This window comes from Etheostoma cragini, chromosome 24 (assembly GCF_013103735.1).
Source record: "Etheostoma cragini isolate CJK2018 chromosome 24, CSU_Ecrag_1.0, whole genome shotgun sequence".
NCBI classification, from domain to species: domain Eukaryota; kingdom Metazoa; phylum Chordata; class Actinopteri; order Perciformes; family Percidae; genus Etheostoma; species Etheostoma cragini.
Genome location: NC_048430.1, coordinates 12,824,204 through 12,838,560, shown reverse-complemented (window position 1 = coordinate 12,838,560; position 14,357 = coordinate 12,824,204). Strand labels below are relative to the sequence as shown.

The 14,357-nt window shown below is 43.8% G+C and overlaps 1 long non-coding RNA gene across 1 annotated transcript in view; it reads right to left on the bottom strand.

Moving 5' to 3' along the window:
* The window catches only part of LOC117939574, a 16,991-nt gene extending 3,310 nt beyond the window's left edge, over positions 1-13,681 (bottom strand). The window contains exons 1-2 of the long non-coding RNA XR_004655624.1: positions 13,668-13,681; positions 528-533 (exon numbers count right to left, since the gene is read on the bottom strand). This is a non-coding gene — a long non-coding RNA (uncharacterized LOC117939574). The remainder of the gene's footprint in view (positions 1-527; positions 534-13,667) is intronic.
* Between the last annotated feature and the right edge of the window lie 676 nt (positions 13,682-14,357).

The window sequence follows — 14,357 nt, the reverse complement described above, 5'->3', positions numbered from 1 at the left end:
GTTACTAGTTACTTTAGTTAATAGTTACTTTAGTTACTCCTCTACATTCATCTGACAGCTTTAGTTACTAGTTACTTTCCACATTAAGATTATTAGAAGACACATTTAGTACTTCTAACAGTATTTTTACAGTGTGGTACTGAAGTAAAGGATGTGAATACTTCTTACACACACACACACACACACACACACACTTACTTAAGTTGCAGTGTTTATGCCATTATCTGACATAAACCTTTGGCCCATTTACAGCGTCACAGCCGAGCAGCCAATCACAGGCTGCGGTGGACGTGTGGCGGTTTTAGGACGCCGGTCCCTCTGAAGACAGAGGCTGTTCGTCCCCCCCCCGGCTCTTCGGTCTCCTACAGGCTGATGTTGGTGATTTGAACTGTTCAGGCCAGCCGAGCTGAACAGGGACACTGATCGATGGCAACTACCATTTCTTTTGTCTATGAATGATGAAGATTAAAAAAGGTTTTTGAACATGACAATGTTATCTGAGGATCTAGTTTTTTTATTGCTTATACGTTTTACTTTTTTAACATAAAAATAAATATTGATTTTGTAATTTTTATTATAACTTATTGAAAATGGAACATTTTCTTGATGTGGAGTTACACCCCAACAATAGTCCATTCGGGGCCTTTTCTGAAGTTTTTGCTTCTCATTAGGCGTTTTGTGGCCTTTTCAAAGTTTTTGATGTATTTTGAGGAGGTTTTCTTGCTTGTTTCAAGATTTTTTTTTAATAATATTTTTGGCACTTTTTCCAAAGGTTTTTCCCGACTTTTTCTGATATCTGTAGCTATCCGACGTTAAGGTTTGTTTCATCAATTTTTTAACATTTTTGTCTTTTTCTGACTTATTTCTTGAATTTTTTTGACACTTTTCTTATTGCATGCCGATGGACGTATTGCGGGACCTCCCTAGATAGTTGGAGAACTGAACACCCCTCCCTTGTAGAACCCAAAGTTGAGCCAGATACACACACCTCAGGAATCCACAACCCGGGGGAAAACACTGTCAAAAACATCCAAGTTTGGTCTGATGCTCGATGTTTCAGAGAAGTTAAACATGGACTCCCAGCCCCAAACTTTCAACACGAGCGCAGTCATTCATGCAGAAACTCGACGTGACACTGATGCTAACTCAATAAGCCCATCATGCTTCTTATCCTTCCACTGACAGCTTGGTATGGAAGTCCAACTCAGATCATCATATTAACCGAACATTACATTTACAACTAAATAAACATGATGCACTCGTGTGGCTGCCAAAGCTCAAATCAAGTTTCAAACTTCACTTAAAGTTTGAAGTGTAGCTCATGTCAGGAGCCAGCCCCTGCCATATGGAATAGTTTGGAATGGCCAAAGCACAACATTGGTTGCCAACAAAAAATGTCAAGAAAAGAAAAGAAAAGAAAGTGGTGAGAAGAGTAATGCAAATGAATGTGAGTCAGATAAACAATAGCTGGTTAAACCACAGAGCTACGGCTTCTTTAAATTCTTAGTATTGTTGGTGAGTATTTTCACCAGCTTTGGAAAAAAACAGACAAATTCATGGTTAGAAAAGAATAACGACCCATTCTCCTCCATCAGAGCTGCTTTCCGACTAGAGGGATTTTTTGGCGGTTGCTACAACATAACCTATGACCAACTGGGGGATTATTAAGTTCCTCTGACCGCAGTTCCTGGACCTCTTTCAGCTCCTACTTCAGGGTACGGTCTTTTCCCTTACGCATAGTGACCTAGTCCCGCCCCCCCAAAGCCCGCCATCTGTAATCCACGCCGTCTGTGTTAGCCAAACATCCTTGAATTATTTGAGTACCTCAATTGACGGAATGCTTAACTCTGAAAGTGGACTGATGAGGAGGTGCAGCAGGCAACAGTTCAGTAGAACTGTTGAAGCAGACTGTTCCTGTAACCACTAGGGTTGGAAAGAGGCTACACACACCACGTATCAAACATGGAACAAATCCGGCTCCCCCCGCACATATTGGTCTGGCCCGAATATTAATTTAGGTCCACAATACATTTTTGCCGACCTAGATTTTGTAGCTTTTTCCGAAGTTTTTGTCCCGTTTTCAATCATTTTTTCAGATGTTTTTGTCAATTTTTTCAACCTTTGTCATTGCTTCTATCTTTAATGGCTTGATTGCTTATTTCCTTTATGTTGACCACTGTAAGTGAGAAGAATATATAAAACATGCACTAATACAGTCAAAGATCTGTGACTTTTTCAAAATAAAAGCATGTTAATAAAGTAAACATGTCTGGCGCTGGATGTGATTCTTATTTTCCAGTATGGCACTTAGAGAAATTGAGTTGGATATACACATATGGGAAATTAACTTTCTATTTGATTGAATGCTTTCAATTTAAAGTCATTCCTGGACCTCAGTACCCAAAGGGCGCGCGCGTTCTCTTACCTTTTCATCCTCTCCCCGCGGAGCCGGCAGCACCTGAAGAGACAAAAGGTACAGTGGGAGTCTTTAAGTACACAATCTGCAAGTGACACCGACGTGAACGTCCACAGCCGCTGTCACATGAAGAAGACACAGTAGTAAATAACGGCGGGTTGATAATGGAGAAAATGCGTCATCAAATGTACTTCATACAGCTTTACGGCCGCTATTCACTGACATTTATATATCACTTTTTAGTGGCGGGCCAATGGAACGCCGTCTTTGAAATAAAGCCGGCCATGATTCATGTCTCCGCTCTGTCAGTCTTACATTAATATTATGACCATATCCATCATGCCGGCCATCTATAATGAACAGATGCTGTAAAACACAATTTGGCATGACAGGAGAGAAAGGTGGAGGGAGAGCGTTTCATTCACGGCAGTGTGTCGCCTTTTCAAACGGCCAGCAGACCTCAAACAGCAACATATCTTTAGCTTTCTTGCACATCTACATATATGCAATGCAATGTGACACGTGTTGTAAGAATCTTTAGAATTCTAATTATAAATGACCTGTAACAGCAAACCAGACTAACAGTAAAAAGAACGCCATTAATAAACCGTGCTCCGGTTGGGCCCCACAGTCACACGTTGTGATGGGTGACAGATTTCTTTGTTACACCGGAGAAGCCTGAGACGCCAAGTAAAAGGTAGGAGGACGTTTCTCTATATTAGAAATGATCAGCTGTAGTTATTTGGGGTGGGGGAAGAGAAAAAACATAAAAAAATAAATTCTTAGATGCATCACGATTCTCTCTAGAACGTTTTGATGCTGGATTCTGATCAATTATTAATTTTGAATGAGTTGATTTTTATTTAAAAGTACCCCCAGACATGTACAAATCTGAAAACAGAGTGACGGGATAACGGACAACAACTTAGAGTTCAGGCCAGAGTGCAGGAAAAAAACACAAAATGGCCAAAAGGAAAAAATAAATCAGTTTAGTATATATCCACATGATCTAATAAGACATATATGAAATAATTAGACCAAACACTCACCTCATGTTTCCTGTTCTCCCGAGCCTCTGACATGGAAGATCCCTGGGAGGGACGCTGACTCAGCATGTTTAAGGGTTAAGCATGGAATGACTGCACAATAAAATCAATAGAACAAACATTTCATTAAAACTTGTGTGTGACAAATAGTGCACACGTCAAATCTAACAAACTCAGAATTATATGTCTATTTTTTAAATCACGCATGGAAATGTACATAAATGGTTGCATTGATTAGAATGGAATCATTGGCCTCTGAATCCGAATGGAATGATGACTCCCACGCCGAGCAGTTATGGGTGGTACCGGGCAGGGTCATCACAGGAAAAAGGAAATTAGACGAAGAACGATGCAGAGTTAAAGGGAGAGTGACCGCTGGTGAAAACCCGAGGCGGTCTCCGTTTGTTGGGGCTTTCAACAAATGGAGAGTGTACGCACAACTTGAAAGGCAACGATGCATCTGTTACGTAACCTCTTATCGGAAATGATTGTCTGAGCAAAACATTCGGTACAACCAGCGGTGGAATGGTTACTGTACTTAAGTATATTTTTCATGTTTCTGTACTTAAGTAGAATCAACAGTGCATACTTTTGACTTTTACTCTGTTACATTTTGCAGTAATGATGATCCTTTCTTCGCCACTACGTTTCTACAAAGCTCCGTTACAGTTTCCTCCTGCGGCGGCGACAACTGACCGTCACACGCGGCCCGAGGCGGCTCGTAGTGGGCGTGGGTCCACAGCGCTGCGGAGGAGGGTCTGGCATTCCTGGATGGGACAAAAATGTGTAGTTTTAGTTACACAACAGAAAACTCAGCGATAGTTATATATGTGTGTACTGTAATTTTACCACAAAATACTGTTTGTTACTACATGGATGAAAGAAACATTTCCCAGAAACACAAAAAGCTCTTAGTTTTGTTCCAGTTGTGATATAAATATATAAAGATGACCTCATGTCTCAAGATCCACATATCAGACACAGACAACAGTATTAGTTTCCGTCATAAATCTTTCTGAGAACAAAAGGTTCACATCACATCCGGCAGCTCCTGCACTTTATTTCACCAGTGTGTACTGTTGTGCGTCCGGGCCACATGCAGCAGCTGGAGGTGTTTTCTATGATCTCACACTGTGGGCAGGGACTGTCTTCAGCTGAGAGACATTCACACTCGATCAGACAGATTCTTGTTGCATTTCTGCCAGATTTGGCGCCACGTCTCAGCTGTGCTTTTCTACACCGAAAGTCGTTCTGCTGCATCTGTTTAGGAGCCTGTGTGAAAACGCAGGTGGCGACAATCAGCACAGACGCTAATATTTTCAAGAGGAATGGCTGTTTCGTGTGTGTTTGCACTTCGGAGATTGGCCAATAAAGCTCAATTGGGCTTCTAAAAAATTGAGTGTGAGTCAAAGTAGGAGTCGGTTTTATTCTTCTCTTTAATACTGAATGGCACAAGCTGCTGTGCACGCTCCCAAATTTACACCCTAATGAGACTTACTTCATCCATAAATGGCCGTGAAAAGTTGCAGTTCAGGTGAGATAAAGAGGGGAAAAATGGGTCAAATTGAGGCTTTTTCTGCGTGAAAGCAAGGAAAGAAAAGTGCCCCCAGGTAACTGAAATCCATCCATATAATCAAATGATGTGCCCCATTCCACCTTCTTCATGTCTAAGTCCAACCTCTAACCTTCACGCTGCTCATTTTCATATCAGGAAAACGGCTCTTTAAGCACACCATTTCAAAAAATGCTAATTTCCTAAATGTGTTCATTCCCTGCCCCCCCCCCTCTTCGTGCACTTTCATTTCCCCGTCTTTCCCTGTTGAAAATTACACACAGCCTTGTTTTGTATGCAAAGACAGCTCCCTTGCTCAGGGTATTTTTATTTCCCCGCTAATGCAACAAATGAGAAACGGCGATCCGGGCCTCGGGAAACGCTCGGGCCGCGGCAAACTGCCACTGTGATGTTTCAGCATAAGCCTCTCCTTCGGAAAAAAAAAAGCGTGTTGATTCTCCATACCCCAATATTGACCGACCGTCTCTGTTTGATGTATGCATGACGCCCCCCCCCCCCTTCACATACACACACATTCATATAAACTCCCCCCACTGCCATGCAAACCCAATGTTTGGGCTTAACTTGTTAGTTCTGCTTCTGGAATAGCTGCTGATGCCCCGAGATATTAGTGTACAATCGACTGTTGGGATGGACGGGCCAACAGTCGGTCTGCCTGCCCGACAGTTTGCACGCGCTCGCTGACGGGCGGCGGATGTGTTGTAGCGTCTCGAACCACACTTTGTGTCATGTCCATGTGTGTTTACATTGCAGAGGATGAGAGAGTGTGGCGTGTCCATCATTTAACGCGAACGCACATCTACATGCATACATTACTCATACCAGGACAAAGGAAAAGACAGATTGTTATTTGATATTTCAGCTCTGTGCATTTGTCATTTGGATAGATTGCATCCAATAGATTCAAACCTCCTCGCCTTGACACCTCAAAACCTGTCCAAACAACCACAACGGCATGGCTTTAATGTCATTTGCGTGACACAATCCTTGAAGTAACCACCATATTTCAGCATAAACTTTGAAAACAAAAAGAAGAAAAATCTTAAAATGCTGTGTGTTTTCACTTTTAGGATCTTCAGCTTGTAATCTTGTGAACCTGATCCAGACTTCCAGTTCTGATGAAACACTATTACTTACACTATTAACTAAATCAATAGTCATTGAAAAGGAGCTCAAGACCCTTAAAACCACCAATGGATAAAGAGAAGGGTCGTTTGAAGGGAGCGTTGAGTTTCAAAGCTCTAGCAGAAGGTTCTCTCCACGAGATGTACCGTCGATGTGAACCGCGTTCCCGCCGGAGTACATCGAGTCTCAAACTCCACCACCACAACAAAAATCCCTTTTATTCTACATTTGGATTAAAAAAAACATGCGATTAAATATAACAATTGATTGCCAGCCCCAGTTTTAACATAATATATGAAATATTGTTTTATAACGGCCATTGAGGTCTTTGAGATGGCGCGGTTCAAACAGAGACCATCTGAACACAGAGCCGTGCGTATGTACGGTACCAGGGACAATCAAGACACTAACACACGCATCGTGGAAGATCTTGGCACAGCGAGCTCCTTCTGCGCTTCCCCGGTGGGACGAGGAGCTATTATTAAAACGCAGAAACATCAACATAACAGATAGGTATCTCCTTCAGATCGAAGATAATCCCCGCTGAGGCTCTGCGCCAAGATATGGAGAGCTGCTGCAAAGTTATCTCACCAGGATCCTTGTTTACTAAAGTCGCTGCACGGTGTAAACCTAATTACTCTGAACTAGGTCAGAAATCTGCTACTGTGTAAAGAGTAATCTAACTGAATATTTAATGGTGTATACTACTGCATTTCCCTCTTCCAAAAGCACACTGCACAGTATCGGTCTGTTTCTACCTTTGCCCAAACTGCTCACAGACTTCCTGCCCTGTCTGTAATTTGTTAATCAAATCACCTGACGGGACTTGTGCAGTCTGTTTGTGATAAAAGCAGCAAAGAGGAAGATGTTTCTATTAATAGATCAGTTGACTTGTGGCCTGCAGATGACAGGAAGTGGGCCCTGTCATGAAGGAATGCCTTTGTTATTTTCCATCCAGGGGAGGAAATGAATTTCTTGTGATTTTTTAGAAAACGCTGGCCGCGGGCGCCGCGCCACTTCAAGGCCTGGGAGAGAGAGAGAGAGAGACAGAAATAGGCAGAGAGTCAGTTGATGGGATGAGCGCTGGGTTTTTTTCAGTTTTTGATGTGTCCGTTGCACAGAGGATCCGTCTCAAAGAGGTTGGACGAGGAGGGGCTCACGTTTAAAAAGGTTTTGTGGAGATGGAGCGAGCTTCAGTGCGGGAGGCCCGTCCGTCTCTCTCCGAGCCATCTTTGTGAAGTCCAACAACGTCATGTCGTCGTCACTTGATGTTCCTGTTGGAGACCGATGAAGAACTCCCTTCGGCTTGCTTTGAACGCATCCTTCAAAGCGACGACTTCTCCACGACTGGAATGGATCTTTGATGGATCCAGCCAAACCTTGAGCTCATGTATGTTGACAGCAAGCACGTGTCACAGTTGTATCGGTGTAGTCAAGGTTTTAATCCGAGCTGTAAAGAGCTGCTCTACAAAAAAGGTCAAACGGCAGGAAATACTGATATATTTACTGAAATATTACGTTTTTTTATGACAAACTTGTAGCCTTTCAAGTGTTCAGATTCCAGTTCGTTTGCCCCTTCTACTAAACTGTTGTTCCTGGGTACACTTGGCTTTAATTGTGTCAAGATCTCTCCATTGTAAATGAAGCAGGGTGGGGCTGTTCACACCGAAATTACAAAGTCGATTACCATGATAATAAAATGTGTCCACTCCGGTAAAGAGACCATGTGGTCTATGAAAGGACGGCCAGTTCCGCCAGCTCTTATTGGTGTAGTCTGGTTTTGGCTGAGGCTTCTCTTGTTCTTGGAACCGGTATCAAATGGCACATGAACACTATAATCGGAGCAATTTTCCAAACATCTTCAACTTCCACCGCACAGAAACGCATCCAGGAGTGCAACAAAACCGGGCCTCATGTCAACTTCTGATTCCAAAACGTTAATGATCTAGATCAAAAGGAGCTTCACAGACGACTCGCTTTGTGTTTTTCCGAGTCCTTTTTTTCCAAACGCTGCCTTTGAAGGTTGACTACATGCCCAGAAAAGGGTTTGATTAAACAGGTATGTGGGATGGTTAAACATATTGAAGACACTAATTACTACTGAATGCTCTGCGGTGTGGGCCGCTGGATGACGATGTGGAGGAAAGGCCGCTGGGCTCACACAGAAAGTTTTTTTCCCCCCCTCTTTTTTTTTTTCGAGCTGATCCAACAAACACAATCCAAATGATTTCAAATGAAATTAATGTCATTTGCCTTATTTTCATCAGAGACGGGGAGATCGTCCTGCCCTGCAGCCTGTGTCAGCTTCTGTGCAGGAGAAGAGGAAGAGGGTCTCTTCCAGCCTGAGTGTGAGGGTTAAGAGAAGACACTCTTGTTTTGTTTTATCAGACATGAAATATTAACATCAGGGAAATGTTCGGGCTGATGAACCTGCAGCTGGAGTGCAGAGCATCCTCTGGTTGTCTCACGTTCCTGCTAATTGGCTTTAGACCCGAGCCGGCCCTAACATATCTGGTGCCCTAGGCAAGATTTAAGCTGTTTTTATTACTTGTTTTGACGTGTTTCCCGACATATTTGCCACCATTTGCTTTCTTTTTTTTTCAGTTCCCCCCCCCAATGTTTTGGTCAATTTCTTTATGTTTTTGACACTTTTTTCAGCGCTTTTAGGGTTATTGTTTCCAATGTAGTAGCGTTATTTTCTTATCTTTAACTTAAAATTTTCTCACTTGCAGTGCCGGCAACCCTAGCCATCTCCTGTACTACCTACGCCAAGGCCGGGCCCCGCTTTAGACTACATTTTACTTAAAATATGTGTTAAATCTCTCTAAACAGGGGCGTTCCAGACCAGGTCTGAGGGGATGTGAAAGCAGACACATCGTAGGCCTCTTTCAGTTCTTACTGTGCACTCGTCAGGTCTCGGTAGAGTTTCAAAACCAAAACAAACTAATTGTGCATTTTTGTATGTAATACAATACACTTCTGAAACCAAACCTACACGTATGTGACCTGCGGCCTTTGTTGTAATGTTTGCACACCAACTATGAATCGTGATGCATAGTTTCGAGCCTTCTTGATATAAATAAATCATAGGTGAGTCCCTGTTTTGGCTGCCCTTGGCATTTGACTTTGGTTTAGGTCCCTGTTTGCACGATTCCTCTGCTGTGATGTGGACCGAGAACACTTTTGACACATCTCTGGAAACACACTTCTAATTTGCCCCTCGGGTGCTGGTTATGACGCGAGCTGACACTGAGGTCTGACAACATGACTTCTTTCCTCCTCTGGCCAAAGCTGCAGCCTCGCCCGCCTCCAGACCGGAGAATCGGGGTGTTTTACAATTGAGTTGTTCCCGCCTCCCCTCCCCTTTTGGGACATCGGTTCGAATTAACGCCACCGCCGTCTGACTCTTAAGGCACCGCCGCTGACAGCTGGAGCGCTCACACACCAGGTGCTTCTGTCTCCGCAGAGGTGGCTATGACACCTACCTGTTTTTTAGCCCCCCGACCTGTCAAGGGAGCCAGATTTAATTAACGTAATGATCAAAGCAGGAAAAGCAAGATTAGCCCTGAGGTAGCAATCCCAGTGAGCTGTGTGCTCGCTTGCTAATTATTTAGCATTAAGGTAGACGGCGCTTGTGCACACATGACTACTTCAAAGATTTGATTGGGGTTTGAGTTCGTTACAACAGCAAAAGCGCCCGGAGGAGCCGGCGGTGACATCAAAACATCAGTGTGGATAAATCTGCTGGTGTAAAGCGTCTCGCTCTCAGCCACCAGGTAACCTTTCTTTATCCTCTCTGACAGCGCCTGTTCACAACAAACATCAGCTGTGTGAATTTAAATGAAGGGACGTCGGGGGCAAGTTCGGGATGCCATGATGAGGGAGATGAAAGTTTTATTTTTGTGCACTGAGGAGAAGAGAAGCTCAACGCCCTGACCGCAGTTTAAGGTGACCCAAGGGATAGCACACCACCACAGCACCAAACAATAAGAAGCTTGAATTCTGTAGCACTTTTCTTAACGAGGTTACAATGTGCTATCCGGAAAAACAGCAGAGAAAAACCAAGAACACAACAAATATCAATGGAGTTAAATACTAAAAACAGGTTTCATAAACCACCAAACAAAACACACACACACACACAGACACAGACACACACTAAATGTTCAGAAATGCTTTGCTATAAAAGAAAGTTTTAAGAAGGGATTTCATCTAGTTACGGGTCCTTTACATTTCGATTGGACAGTGTCACTTTTTTGTCTAGAATTCCATAAATCGAGCCCCAAACTTTTTTAGGGTGAATTTTGTAAAAAAGGTGTATAAAATGATGCGTCGGAAGCCAACGATTAGATGTTCGATGTGATGCCTTAAAGTGGGTGTGATGATCAGTGAGACGGGCCGACCAGGCGGCCAATCACACACAAGGAAGGTGGGGACCTTAGACAGAGGTTCCCACCTCTCAGTCAACTCGCAGCATCCATGGAAATGGACGCTTCTAAAATCTTCACTTTAATTCCTTGCTGCTGCTTTCAAACAATTTGGTTCCAAGGTGACAAAAAGTCAATTTAGTTTTCTTGTGAGAACGTTACAGATAAATGAAGTGACTCAGAATAAGATTAAGTTGTTCTTGTTCTGTCTCACTTGTGGAAGATGTGTGGTTTGATTAGACGGAAAGTGTTTGAAACCAAGCAGAACGGACATGTAGTGGAGTCCAATGAACACATGTGTTGTGCCAGCAACCTCCGTTCCTGCTTTTGCCAAGAAAAACTTGTTTCTTTCCAAGGCTATTTCAATGACAAATTCAACAATTCTCCCTGTAATTTTGGACAATATCATCCTACATTTGCATAAAACAAATTGTTGTTCATTTCAGCCCGTGTGCCAGGGATCTGTTGGTGTTGCAGTCCCTGTGGTCGCCAGTAGAGTTTGATGTCTGGTAGTCTTGGATTATTTAATGCTGTGCAATTTTTACCATCTCTGAAAATTTGAGTTGGGAAATGTAGACTCAAACACATTCAGCTCTTTTCCAAGGCTTTTCCATATTCATGTAGCCTGTCCCATATTCCTTGAGAAAAATGTTGCATATTTGCATTCAAACAAGTACTTATGCAAACTTACATCCTCTTCTTGGGCGGTCAGGTGTCTATTTCTGCCTCGGGACTGCATTCTGGGTTTCCACGTACATGATCTAGTCAGGGATTATTGGAAAAGCCCCTCTGCCTGCGAGACATCCTCTGTTTAGAATCATCTTCCATTTGTGTGGAGACACAAGAATCTGACCATGTGCCTGTCTCTGAATCTTCAGCCAGGGTCAAAAGACAAAAGACTATGTGTCTATCTGGATCTTTGGTAGCTGCTACAGAGCCAGTAGGATTAATGTGAAAGTGGAGATCTGCTAAGGTATGGTAGCAAATGGAAGGGGTTTGTAAGAAGATTGGCCATTGCTCATTTCAAACATTCTGGCGTGACTGAAGCGCCATTCAGTAGGTTGAAGCCATGTAATTAGGAGTTACATGAACTCAGCGGAGTTTGTTGTCTCCTTGGATGAGTAAAAGCAGGCCTCCAGCCGTAAGCGTAGCCGGGTCTTTCCCTCCGGCCCACGATATGAATAGACAAGAAAAGAACAGTCCTCGGACGGACACACAGGGCACTCATTGAATCATGTGAACTAAGACAGGGGGAATTTCTGATAGCCCCCATCTCGGTGCACAGACGTAGAGACAAAAGCCCTCACTATCTGCTGAGACTCACCTCCAGGCGGTGCCAATAAAAAACTGAATTAAAAAAAGAGACCCTCCTGGTTTTGGGACCTGAGCGGTTGCCTATTGTTCCACTTTAAAATGGAAATCCCCCTCCCCTCCTTTGGGGCCCCCAGTAACCTGTTTGCAAGCAGCTGGTGACCACCTGTGGAGCAAGTCAAATTAGGGAAGGGTTCCTACTGTTTCTGTTTATTGTCTGCAGGTTTCTGTGTGTGGCATTGTGCTTTGGTCCTGAGCGGTGGCGGCGGAGGTGGGTCGACCGGCGGGACAGCCAGTGGCTCCCTGAAAGGCTTTTGTTTTTGTCGCTTATATCAGCCGGCTTTTCTCCTTTTTTCTTTTTAGCCGTTGCAATAGCAGCTCTGGTGTTCGGCTGCTTGTGTTTGTAGCGCCGACTGTTACTCGCAGAGGGACAATGACGGTTGGTACAGTGTTGGAAAATTAGGAAGACTTTCAAACGGTGATTATGGTGGCTCCGACTTTCTAATCTTCTTTTGTCCCAGCAGTTTGAGCTTTCATTGTGAAGTTTAAAAAATAACACCTAACACATCCTTGGCAGCCCAGAAAAGGCCTGTGAGCCGTCCATAGCCACCGACTCTCTTGCGTGACTTATCTTTAAATCTAAAAAGAAGAAGAAAAAAAAATCCAGATGAGATACGACCTCTGTCCATTTTTCCCTCAAATTATCCAATTTGGCCTTTATGAGCTCCCATAAGCCTGGGAGCATGGAATTCCTCTTTTCATCCGAACAAGAGGTGCTGTTGTTTGCCGCGGCGGACCATTCGGCATGGAGATAGAAAACAGATATTAATCATCATTTGGACACACCGAGGGAAAAAAAATAAAAATTACTTATGGGTCACAACAAAATGAGTCAGTGTTGCGAAACACGGTGGCCCTTTGTGTCCGCTTCCCAGGAATGCTGCCGGTCTTGTGACTCCGAGGTGGGGTTGGGGAGGTGAATGACATCACCGGTCGGGCTCACATTTGAATTTCTGACACAGTGGCACCTTGTATTCACTCTCCGCCCTCCACCTCCCTGCCATCTCCCCTCTGAAGCCTGGATTGTGCTTGGCTCTGCCTTTTCTCCCCCTTAAAGAATACCTCCTTTTCTTTTGGTCCTCTTAAGCAGCTGCCTGCGTATGAAGTGGAGAAAATGACACTCCTGTCTCATGATGAATGGTCCTTGACCCTTGGAACCGGGCTCCTGTGGGGCTCACACGGAGACGCATTTACATAAGCCAGGAGATCCCACGCACGCACTTTACACTTCACATCCGAGAGAAACAACTGCCGCTCGCCACCACCGAAGGTGCAGCAAATGAAGAGTGAACATTTGTTGGTCAACCTCAATGAATTCCCATCAAAATAAAACTCCAAGGCCTTTTTAGGGTCGGTACTGGCCTCCGGACAGAATGTGGTTCCAAGGTGACAAAAAGTCAATTTAGTTTTTCTTGTGGGAATATTACAGATAAATAAATGGATTCAGAATAAGACTGAGTCGTTCTTGGTGGTTTGATTAGACAAACTCAGTTTGAAACCAAGCAGAACGGACATTTAGTGGAGTCCAATGAACACACTGTGTGTCAGCAACCAGCGTTTCTGCTGTTGCCATTTCTCTCCAAGGCTATTTCATGGACAAATTCCACAAGTCTCCCTGTAATGTTGGACAATATCATCCCCCATTTGCATCGACGCAATTGTTGTTCATTTCAATGATGAATGGACCTTGACCCCTGGAACACGGAGACGCATTTAAATAAAACTGAAGATCTCACGCACACACTTTACACTTGTTTACAATCGGGAGAAACAACTGACACTCGTCACCGCTAAGGTAAATGAATATTAAATACTGGTTGATCAACCTCTGCAGCAAATTGGACAACCTTTTTACTGCAGCGTTCTCCCTCTCAGCTCGGCCTTCCTGGTATGACACACATCTGCGCTGGTAGGGGTTGCCGCTCTGAGAGCCCCCTTTGTTACATGATTAATTACTCTGAGCAACAGTTATGGCGGGATTAACAATTAGCTAGACCTGTCAAACAGTCAGTCTAAGATGGCAGACTAATTGAGCGGCTGGTTGGCCATTGTGTCCCGGTATAGGGCCGGAGGAAGTGGGGATGGTTCACAGGGCTTTCATCTCTTTCACAGGCCTAATACTGCGGCAGAGAAAGGGCCCCGCTATCAGCAACGAGCTCGGGTAATTTTTCATGAATATTCATACGCCTTCTCTATCCGCGGTGAACTTTACAAAGTTACCTTCATGGTGCATGTTCGGCTGCGCGTTCAGTCAGAGGGGATGTTCACTTCCTGCAAAAGAGCGCTACACACTGCAAAAAATGTCCATTTTACGGAGTCATCTAGTGCATTTTTTGTCCTTTTCTGGACACTAAATTTCGTCTTAACCCTGTAAAGACTGACACTTGGCATATTTATTA